This window comes from Etheostoma spectabile, chromosome 7, assembly GCF_008692095.1.
Source record: "Etheostoma spectabile isolate EspeVRDwgs_2016 chromosome 7, UIUC_Espe_1.0, whole genome shotgun sequence".
Taxonomy (NCBI): Eukaryota; Metazoa; Chordata; class Actinopteri; order Perciformes; family Percidae; genus Etheostoma; species Etheostoma spectabile.
Genome location: NC_045739.1, coordinates 19,888,614 through 19,900,533, shown reverse-complemented (window position 1 = coordinate 19,900,533; position 11,920 = coordinate 19,888,614). Strand labels below are relative to the sequence as shown.

Sequence of the window (11,920 nt, the reverse complement as noted above, 5' to 3'; positions counted from 1 at the left end):
ACACACACACACACACACACACACACACACACACACACACACACCAATCTTTCTCTGCCTCTGGCCGTGCTTTACTCACACAGGAATCCTACCGTACTCTGTCTCTGGACTGACACACACGCGCAGACACACACAGACACACACAAATGTCTACAATGAGCCATGATCACTTGCTCCCATTAAACACACACAAACAGACACAAACACACAGACCTTGCAATAACACATACATTTCCTATAAGCCATTGCATTGCATGGCGCAATGTATGCATAGCTAAATTCTCCAGGACTAAACCACACACATGCATACACCTACATTTTCTCACACACACACACACACACACACACACACAATAGCTGTAGGCCTGACTGTGTGTGTGTGTGTGCACACTCTTTATTGCTGTCTCGCCTGACAACACTCCCTCGAGTTTACATGGGCCGTAACTCATATGTCAATTAATTACCAGCATGGGTGTATGTGTCTGAGTGTGAGATAGAGTTACAGTCCATCAGTGTAATGAGTGCAAGAGGAGCGGTAACCAGACACTGGTCCTATCTGTAACTAACACCAGGTTACAGTCAGAGACCTATCAGCATTCTTGTTAGGTATGCACTCCCATTCCATATACATAGCAATTGGCACACTATCAAGCATCATGGGACGTGAAGTTGATTGCATGTGTGTACATGTGTGCTAAAATTACGAGGTGTAACTACTACATGTAAACTGTTACAACATGGAAAATTGGCAGAGAAGTCCAATTTATCTTTTTGACATTGGAAAGAAAAACGACATGCAACAAGAGTCACTGGCTGAACTGGAATCAGGGACATGGCAGGTATGTTGTAGGCTTTAGATCCTTGATGACCGGATTTCCCCACTCCTTTTGTTTTTGGATTTGGCAGCAAGACGTGTGCTATGTCTACAATCAAAGAAACACAAGCAGGTAACCTTCAATTGAAATAACCTTTATGCAAATGTTGTCTGTTTTATATTTAACATCTGGCATTGCCACACAGCTTTTTACATGTCCAAACTGAAAATACAAATACAACTGGTGGATGAAAACCAGTAAACTACATTGTTTCTCTAGGATTCATGAGCTTGTACATTGATGCTTCCAGTTTGTTAGGGACAAACAGAGGACGTGGTGAGCAGAGGTGTCCTCCATGTTTAAACAGACTATAAAAGAGCCAGCTACACAAACTCACACCTCAGCCACAGTAAACCGCATTAAACAACAACATGTAGAGTTTATAGCCATGCTAGCAGCTCTGTGACGTAAATTTACAGAGCTAAATGCTAACGCTCTCACTATGAAAATGCTAACATGTTGATGTTTAGCAAGTATCGTTTTTTTCTATGTTCACCATCTTAGTTTAGCATTTGTTTAGCATGAGTTAGCACATGCTAACCTGTGCTAACAAGCACTAAAGCCAAAGTACAGCAGAGGCTGATGGGAGTTCCATTAGTATTGGAGAAATCCAACTTTTGACCTGAGAGTGGGGCTGGATTTTTTTTGTCCTGTTTTGAAGGTGATGTAATTTTCTCAACCAGACTGTTCAATATTCACATTACTGATTATTTTTTATCAAAAATCTCATTGAGTAAATATTTTGTAAAAGGACCAATTGTCAATGCTACAATATCAATGCAAAAATTTGATATTAAGGTATTTGGTTAAATATTCTGATATTTGATTTTCTCCATGTTGCCCAGCTGTATTTAAAGTCGTCTTGAGGGCAACATCAATATCTGTATCAAATTGCATGGAAATCCACTATAGTTGTCAAAACCATTCATTCAAATTTAAAACCTCAACCTCATGGTGGCAATAGAGGAAAAGTCAGGGGATCATAATCTAAATCCGGTTCATTGCCAAGTAAGTAGTATCTGGCACGGCAGCCCAACTCTCTGGCTAGAATTCAAATGAGAATGAGTGTCTAGAACCAAAAATCTAACCAAACCAAATTTCTAGTCTGGTAAGCTGCTAGCACAGGTTTCAGGTGATATACTACACACAGAACACTGCTTGTTTCCTGAGAACACACACACGCACACACACACACACACCTTTCCCCATGACTGGTAATCTCATTACAGTGCTAGGCAGAGATGTGTACACACACACACACGCAGATCCACTATACAGCCCACTGACCTTTTTTACACCCCACCCACATGTTTGAAGGGTTCTTCTTACACTATTAAACTGACTAACAACTTGTAGAGTTTTCAACTCTATCTGATACAAGGTTTAAAGGTTTTATGGTGCCAGCCACAATACAATGATCGGGTGTGTAAAACATACTAAACCCAAACTACCTTTTTTTATGTGTGCAGAATAGTGTTTACCAACCTTAAACAACCTTTCCAAGATGATAAAAATCTTTATGATGTGAATTCATAGTGAACATTATAGTGAGTAGCATCAAACTGAAGCAAGTTATGGGGGGGGGGGGGATGGATTTGTTTAAGGGCATATTACAATGCTTTTGGGCCGATGTAATTGATTTTTGTTTATACTGCTGCCTTATGCTTGGGGGCTGTACAATAGTTTACTCACCTTTTTATTTACCACGACATTATTGCAGATAATGCCAGGCAGTAATCCACAGCCCCTGAGTGAAGGCTATGAAAGGTTTCACCCTTCCCTTTATTGCTGTAACTGTATTTATGGATATAGGGTTTTGGTATGTACCCAGCTCAAGTCACAGCTGGTGGTAAAGCTAAAGCCCTGCGTTCCACAAACAGCCACCCACCTAGCCAGCGCACACCCGCACAAAACCAAACACACCCCGAGGGGCACATTTGAATATAATTCCATACATAAGCAAATGCAGTTTTTCTTTAAATTCAGCTGTCTTTACCAGCAAATTTCTATTTTTCTGACATCACTTTTGCCTCCCTCTTTGAGTTTCCCTGATGGCAACCTGTCATTCTGCCTATTTTCTTTGACCACCCATTCTCCTTGGTTATGGCTTTTCCCGTTTCTTTTTATGTCTGTATTTATGTAAATGGCAGAGGAAGAGAGTGATTAGGATAGAAGAGGTAGTGTGAAGTGTGACCAAGAAGTTGTGTGGTTGGTATTAAGTATCCGCTGCAAATCAATCAGAGGAATATATTTCTGTCAACCAATTATAGAGGTGGTGGAAGTACCAATTTGATCTTCCATTATGTACTAATGAGACTTGGATGAATAAAAGGATGATGCAAGGAGGGAAGGAGGGAAGGAAGGATGGGGGGACTAAAGGGCCATTCCAACAAATTACTAAACATTTGAATAAATGAGTCATTCCAAAATATAGCATAAACGACTGATCCACCAGAATGAATGCACATCACAGCTCATGTATCATCAGCGTATGTGCTGCCTATTCCAAATACTGCGTACCGCTCTACAGTACATTACGGTCACCTGCTCCAGCGCAGTTAAACTTGTCCAGAACACCATTTACAAGCCGCAATCCCAATAAAACCACAATAAATACCAACAGTCAAACTGTTCACGAGCTCCTTTGTGATGTTTTCATACAAATGGAAATTATGGCTGAATCCTATTAAAATGTTTTACAAAACATCTGCACATACATTTTAATTTAGTTATTTATCTTTATTTTTAATAGATATACTTTTAGGAAATATTGTTATATAACTCAATGGGAAAAGTAGAGCTACCAACAGCAATATTGTCAGTAGCAAAGTAGCATTGGTTTCTGATAAAAAGAAATACCGCTTATGTGGAAAGGGTAAGAAAAAGTGGTTTTGAAGGAAGGATGAGTGAACAAAAAAGGGAATAAAGGGAGAAGTAGAAAGCTTCGTCACTGAATTTAATATTCTCCACAGGCTGCTCTCTGCCGCTCTAAAACCTTCCACCACCTCCACCATGACAGAGCCAGGGTGCTGTCTGAAAACCTGCCCGCTAACAGAAAACTATCCCGGGGCTGATCTCCTGTCACACCCCCAAACCAACCAACTTCTTCACAGCTCTGGGCTTGTGAATAAAAAGGCATCAGCTTGAGTGTCGGCTGTTGCAGATGTGACAGTGTCATCATTTGAATGCGACCTTAAGGGCCCCAACAGGCTGTTTGAGTGAGCTGGAATGTGTGAGGTTGCGAGAGGGAAAAAAAACTGTCAACATGGAGCATTAAAACGTGGAGTTGTCAATAGTCACTTCTGTGTTTGTGTGAGTATGTGTGTGCGTGTTCAGGGTGACAAGTTCCCTTATCTTTGTGGAAACTGTGGCCAACGATAAATGCGCTGCCTTTCAAGTGATCTGAAAGATTTAACGTCACTTTGAACCAAATGGAAAACTTAAAAAACATCAAGCAATCTGTTCATCTGGACTACTTCAAAAAGCCTGGTACAATAGTGGCAGATTGGTGAGAGGTCAACGTCTAGACGTCACATATCAATGCTGTACATATTTTACATTACCAAAACAATCTATTGCACGTTTTCTGACTTGAATGTGAATTGCAATGCTTATAAGCATTGTCCATAACAGTGTCCATAACAGTTTGATTAACACAATATATCTCTTTTTAGCATCAGATGTATTAAGCATATATCCAGGGTGCAATTTGCTGTGGGGGATGCATGCGATTTCCTCCTTTGTGGTCTACATATCCCGGCCCTCATAGTGATCAATGCTACTTCACCAATAGACTATGTATTATACCTAACAGAGAAGTATTTTAAACGAAAGCGCTGTATCGTGAATACATAGTGCCATAGAACGACACAATCTGAGCAGCAGTTGCTGGTTGTATTTAGCCGTTCCAGAGCTCCGGGACGCCGGCTACCAGCACCAGTTGTTTAGCCAATGAGTGACTGAGAGCCGGCTACAAGCACAGCCAGATGACAGTCCTTTCAGGGGCCATTTTAGTAGAGTTTAGCCAGAAAAAGTGAGCGTCATGCAGCGATGACAGTTAAGTTACCAAAACGATTAATTTAGGGAAAAGATTGTAGTTTGGACTGAAACACTCCCGAGGAACAAACAGGCGTTTCTGAGTAAAAGTGCTTTGTTTTGGCCGCAAAGTGAACTCCGCTCTCCGGCTTGAAAGCACTGTGTTTTACGTTGACACCATGTTGTGCTATTTAATTTTGAGATTATTTTCCACTGAGTACTGAAACTATTAAATAAGTATTTTGGCATGGCTGGCTGGCTGGCTGGATGGCTGGCTGCCGCCCCCGTTGCTCTTTTCACAAATCGCACCCTGCATCCATTTACTTCACTATCACGTTTTATGCAGTGTTTAAACATCTCTAGTCATCCTCTAGTCAGCCTGCCATGACATTGTGTACACATAGTTCAACAGGCTAACTTCAAGATTTCAGTAACCTTGGTCCAAACCTCCATCATCAAGATTAGCTCAAATATATCCCTTCACCAACACCTTGGTCCAATTAGATTTTTTATAAACGTTGCTGTGCATCTCTACCATACCGATGTATTTGGTGACTCGTGAACATTCCCGTGCTGCTACTATCTGGCAAAGGGTATAAACAATACTGATTTTCATAACTCCTTCGGCTTTAATCTCGTGCCACCCTTAAGACAAACCATTCATTGTTTGGAATAGATAAATAATGAATAAATTTGGCATTGTTTTTGTTCTGTCCAAAATGTCTGCATTGTGGATGCGGTACATAGACTATTACAGCTTTTAGGGGGCTCCGTATTGTTCCTCCCCATTTTATCTCTTCCTTATGCTACTTTGAGAAAAGTACTGACATCATTTCTAACTCTTTAGTATTATGTTATTATGTTTGTCAGTGAGTGGCTGCTTTTAAAAAGCCATTATACATGCCTGGCAGTATCTTCATGCAGGGTTATGAAGGGGAAATAACATGTTTATTGAACTGTATATGTGTGTACATACAGTAAGTGTGATTCTATGCCAGTGTCTGCAGCTTTGTGTGTGTGGTAAGCTTGGAAGGAATGTGGGCATGTGTTGATTCCCTTTTTGCTGTGGGTGGGCCTCAGTGTTTGCTGTGCCAGGCAGTAAAAGACACAGATCCAGCTATTGAGTGCCCTAATCCCTCCATCCTTACTTCTTGTATTTTTCACCAGGTGTTTTCATTTTTCTGTCTCTCATTTTCACTTCTCTTTTGCCTCGGCAGACCGCATGGTTACAAAGAAAAAGTCAGACATAGAAAAAAGAAAGGAAGAAAGAAAGAAAGAAAGAACATTTTCAGATTGCAGACGCAGGATATTTTTCCTTACAGAGAAAGGAAGTTCAGCGTCAGTAGAGATGAATGGAGAGACAGAGGGAGGGCAGAACACAGAGCGAGGAGGGATGGAAACGGCCCAGTGGAAACCATGATGTCATGATTAGTGAGGTGCGACCATCCTGCAGTCACATTGGCACCACATGGACGCCAGTGGTAAGCACACGCACATGCACACACACATACACTCTCTGTGTCTGCTTCTAACCAATCGCAGCTGCTGCAAAAACAACGCGGCCATTGTCACTCTTAACCTCCATCATGGGCATGCGCAAACACACACACACACACACACACACACACACACACACACACACACACACACACACACACACACACACACACACACACACACACACACACACACACACACACACACACACACACACACACACACACACACACACACACACAGCAGATTGGTATTAAAACATTCTGAGGCATCAAGTCCTGTTGAAGCGTGACACTAGTGAACAAAATCATTTCACGTTGCAGCAAGGATCATTTCTGTAAAAGTGCAGACTTCTTATCCACATCATTATATTAACCTCCACCCAGGGAGGTTGTGTTTTCACTTCGGTTTGTACCTTTTTTGTTTGTTTGTCTGTCAGCCGGATTAAAGAATCATGAAACTTGGATAAATGGTGTAGCGTGGGCCAAGGAAGAACCCATTACATTTGGGAGCGGATCCGAATCACAGGGCGGGTACACAAATAGTTTCTTAGTTTTGTTAACATTGCATGGCTGAGCTTATGTGCTGTATTCATGCGGTGTTGCAACAATGGGAAAAATGAGATCAAGACTGGGAAAATACACACTGCATTCATTGTGAGATAAAGCACCTTGGTGGAGGTCTGTGCTCCCCGAGTGCCCTTCTGGTTTCATTTGTAATCCTTCACTGTAATTATAATATCAACTTGTCCAAAATCACAGTGGTGAGGCATTCACCTAAAGTCCCTCACCTTCCACCTCTTTGTGTTGCCGTTTTAAATTGCGCTTGCTTCAGTAAACAACAACCAGAACCCTCCAGCTACCAAGCTACATGCTGAAAATGGCAAGTTCTGAAGACAAGTTAGATTGCGGAACAAGGCAGGCCTGCTTGGTTCTTTCGGGGAATGATTGAACAGATTTACAAAGAAAATGTTTCCGGCTAATGTTCTACCAAAGCAAGTTCTTTCTCACAACCATGTTACAGATCCGCCGTCTTTGCGACCAGAGACTAGCGTCGGCCAAGACGATTGTAACAAGTATAAAAGAATTCAAACAACCCTGACCATTTTTTCCTCCTATCCAGGAATGTATGTGTGGTGTAGCCAGACTGATCTCCGCAGCGCTGTGGAGATACTGCAGGTCTGGCAATACCAGACTAACCTGATAGCAACATAGTGCAATGATGCCATGAACTGGCTAAATGTTCAAATCTTGGGATCATGAGTATCAAAATAGAATTTACGAGTGAAAATATTGCATATTGAGGAACAAAATACTAAACGGTCTCCTCTCAGTGTGAATACATCTTCCTGCATCTGACTCTGTGACAGCTTCAATAAATTCCTTCCTTTCTATTAATAGAGAAGAAGCACTTGGTGATTAAAACCAAAGCTGGCAGCTCTGAATGAGGTTGTTTTCTCAGCCTCATGGGACTCTTGAGAGAAGAGAAAACAAGCTAACTGGGTGGGAAGACTAAACTCAAGCTAACAAGCTGATGCTTGTAACTGAAGGAAGACAAGTGAAGTTATTAAAGATCAATTAAGGAGTGAAGAAGCTGACGGAAAAAGACACAAACAATCTGTCTTGTTCTGTGTGTAGCGTGCATGTGTGTGTGTGTGTGTCATAAATTTATCCTAGAGCAATAAAGACAATAATTGTTGAAACAGAGCCAAAAAGATCAGCAAGAAACACAAAAAGGGGAAGGAAAGTGGAGAAAGAAGGAGTACAAACGAATAATTCTTTTTTATTGGAAAATGTTCTTTTGGCAAACAAAGACACATTGTGAAGATGCTGCACTCTCAATGCACTGTATATCAACGTTTAAATTAAATGGGAACACAAATAAAACACAGTATTTTCATTCAACTTCATCTGCAGTTTGCGAGCACCAGCTCAAGGCGTATGAACACACGTGGACTGTCCCCCGTTATGCAAACGCAGCAACTGCACATAAGCAAGAAAAGCCAAAATACTGCTCTTACACAACTAGGCTTGACAAGTTTTGCAAAATTTGGAGAATTTTCTTCAATTTTCTTAAGAATAACAATATGGATGTGGAATGTTGGAGTGATAACGAGCTGGACTGAGGATTTTTCTTTCTTTTTTCTTTCTTTTTCTGCAAATAAGATAACATACTCTTAATGCTTGTAGTGTGCCACCTGTACCATACAGTGTTGAAATAACACATTTTGGGTAAGCATACACCTATGGATGTACAGATCCATAACTGTGGGTACTACTACAGCTCCTACATTTGATTTTTGGACTCCTTTCTGTTTTATGTTAAGTGCCTCTTATTGTCTTATTGTATTTGTTTGTGAAATGTACAATAAACTCAATAAATACATACTTAAAAAATGAATAAAAATACCACTCTTCTTCTTGTCACCATTTTTTTGTGAAATGCGTGTACAATGTACATAATAAAGCCTTCCATTTTTTTGATCTGATCTTTCTGATTGGCAAGATTTACAAGAGACACATTTGTGTGTACCTTCCAAAACGGTTACAGACCGCTGTTATTTTTAATCTTCAAGAATCTCCAACAGAGTTAAATCTTGCATGGATTTTGTTAAAAGCATCCATTCTGCATCCCATTTGCATCCCATTTGCTTTTTATGTTAAAAGCATGTTCTCATTTTCTAATATTTAGTGTCAGTGAGTAGTTTGTCAAATGTTTGTCCAAATGCGCATATTTAGTAGCTCATTATTTCTTTGTCTTTTTCAAAGTAGATAACTCATGCAACTTCTTTTATTGTGGCTGTAAAAAGAGCAATTTCACTGGATTTGCATAACATTTGCATTTGCTTTCATTAAAACTGATGTTTCCTTTTTATCACTTTAAAATGACCTATTTTAATAAAACGTAGCCCTTCACCAATTAGATGCCACTTAGCTTGAAGCCTACCGCAAAGTAACATTATAAGGATTGCAAAATCAAAACCAACTTAAAAGTTGGGAGAAAACTCTGCTGTGCAAACTGAAAGGTGGTGGATCCCTGGTGCTCCCCCCAGCAGCGCGCTCATTAAGACCACGAACAGAGACAGCCTAGCCGAGCAGAAACTGGACTGACCCTCGTTCCGGAGATTCACACTGAAACTGGCGACCTAGGGATAACAAGCTACTTTGCAATTACTGCTGATAGAAAATAAAAAAAATGAAATAAGAAGTCTCCAGTATCTGTGATAAGAGGAATCAGCATGTAGTTCCTGTTGTGCGTCTGTCAAGTGAATGAAGATGAAGGGGAAAAATTGAAGAAGTAATCGTTACAGTTTTGATACGTTTCTCTGTAATGAATGTAGTTTCGTTTTAGTCACAGTCCTTTTCAGCAGTGTATGGAGTCCCTGCGCCATGCCAATAGAACACCCCGTGAATTCATGTGAACTCAGAAGAAAATGGAGAAAGAGACAGTCTTTGTATTTTTCCATTATTCGGAAAATGAAAAAGCTGCAGTTGAGAGCGTGCTGTCCGGCACTGCTCATAGGAACACGCTCATTAATACGGGAAGCTTGGAAGAGCTGAAACCTCCTGCTACTTCCTGCTCACAAACAGGGGAATCAACTGGACACTTGCTTCATATATATTCAGTAATGAGACACACACACACACGCACACACACACACACACACAGGCTCCCTCCACTTTAAAACACAGCTAGCTGACAAGCTAGCTGCATTCTAAACCATTCCTACATTCATTCACTCACTATTTCCTATATAGTGTGTATTAAATAGTGAAATATATACAGGGAATGACCAAACAAGTCCTTCTGCTTCTTCTTCTCTCCTGGGAAAACACGACCGCGTTGCATTGTGGTATACGGGAGTAAAATGTAGGGTACATCATACTTATGTATATGTATGTACATATGTACGTATATTTGCTGCGCATTGTTGATATTTTATAGTGGACTTAATATTGAATGAAACTAACCACTGATAATTCAAACACCACTACAAACTGGCGAACACACTGTAGCGCACTAGTTCCGAGATAGGGAACGGTTTTGAACACACTGACTCAATCCGTAGCTCTGTCTGATCATTCGATTCAATCAGCGCGCTGAGAGAGACAGATGAGATCAGAGCTTTGACCTCCACTCATGAGCAGTCGTCTCACAAGACACACACACACACACACACACACACACACACACACACACACACACACACAAAAACACACACACACTTCAAGACAAGGGGCCTATTTGAGGCAAATGACATCATCCTCAGCCGCGGTGTCACCGGGGTCAAGGCTGGCTGGAACCCGTCCCATCACAGCGGAGATTACCCTGGCGAATGCTTATTACACACACACGTTATGAGGGATTGCCATGATGAGGGTGACTACAGATTCACCCCTCAGCAAGCTCCCCCCCCTCCCCCACCTGAGACGGATTGATAGCGCTGCCCATTACTGATAGATGGATGGAGAAGATTATGGAACGCTCCATTAGTGTCACTTCATATAGGAGGGCGTGGTGTGTGTGTGTGTGTGTGTGTAGTGTGTGTGTGTGTGTGTGTGTGTGTGTGTGTGTGTGTCTGCATCAAAGACAGTTGCACAGGAGAAGGGGAGAGGTGTCTGGAACAACCTGGCACTCATCACTGATTGTAGTGGTGGCACTGTAGGACTTAAAGGCTATCTACTGTGAATACATAGAACGAGCGCAATCAAACCGGTAATCTAAAGTCTGAATGTTAACATATAAAGACAATTTAAATATATCGACATGCATATGTCAAGCAATCTGCAGATACACGCAATTGCACACCTCTTGCAGTAACTTGACATATGATTGCACATCTTATTATATGGATGCTTGAAAAGAGAACACTTGACTACATTTTCAAATGTTTAATTCTAGTGCAGTGTTGGGAAATAGTTTCTCAAATAATATTACAAATAGGCAACAAAGAACAGTGCCATACTGTTCAAATCTAAATCTCATCATAGGATGTGCTAAAAGGTGACATTGTGGAGATTTGCAAAAACAACACAGCAATAGGTGCAAAAGACTAACACTCAGTCTTTCAGTCAATTACATGATGCTGTTGGATGACATGTGATTTGGGTTAGAATCAGAAATGTCTGTACAACATTTTGTGTCAATCCATCCAATAGTTGTCGAGATATTTCCGTCTGGACCAAAGTTTTGGAAGTGTTGCCAGACTAACATTGTCATTCTTTCATCCACACCGCTAGCGTGACTAAAAACTGATCAGCAATAATAACACTAAAGCACCTTTTCATATTTTTATTTATTTATTTATTTTTCTATTAAATGTGTATTTTTTTTCTTCCATACCTTTTATTCTTCTATGCCTATTTTGATGGGCTTAAGACAAACTTTCAACTTGCTTTAATAAAACTGACTTGTCTTCAGTTTCCCACAGAGGGATTGACATCCAGTGGGCCCTTGCTCAGTGTCGTTCCCACTCACTCACTCACACACTCACACACACACACACACACACA

The 11,920-nt window shown here is 40.8% G+C and overlaps 1 protein-coding gene and 1 long non-coding RNA gene across 4 annotated transcripts in view; both read right to left on the bottom strand.

The window, feature by feature from the left end:
* The window catches only part of plxna1a (plexin A1a), a 280,313-nt gene that overhangs the window by 149,429 nt on the left and 118,964 nt on the right, over positions 1 to 11,920 (bottom strand). The gene's annotated exons all lie outside the window — the stretch shown is intronic.
* Positions 5,034 to 11,920, bottom strand: part of LOC116692240 (uncharacterized) — an 11,037-nt gene continuing 4,150 nt past the window's right edge. The window contains exons 2-3 of the long non-coding RNA XR_004332667.1: positions 8,313 to 8,317; positions 5,034 to 5,136 (exon numbers count right to left, since the gene is read on the bottom strand). This is a non-coding gene — a long non-coding RNA (uncharacterized LOC116692240). The remainder of the gene's footprint in view (positions 5,137 to 8,312; positions 8,318 to 11,920) is intronic.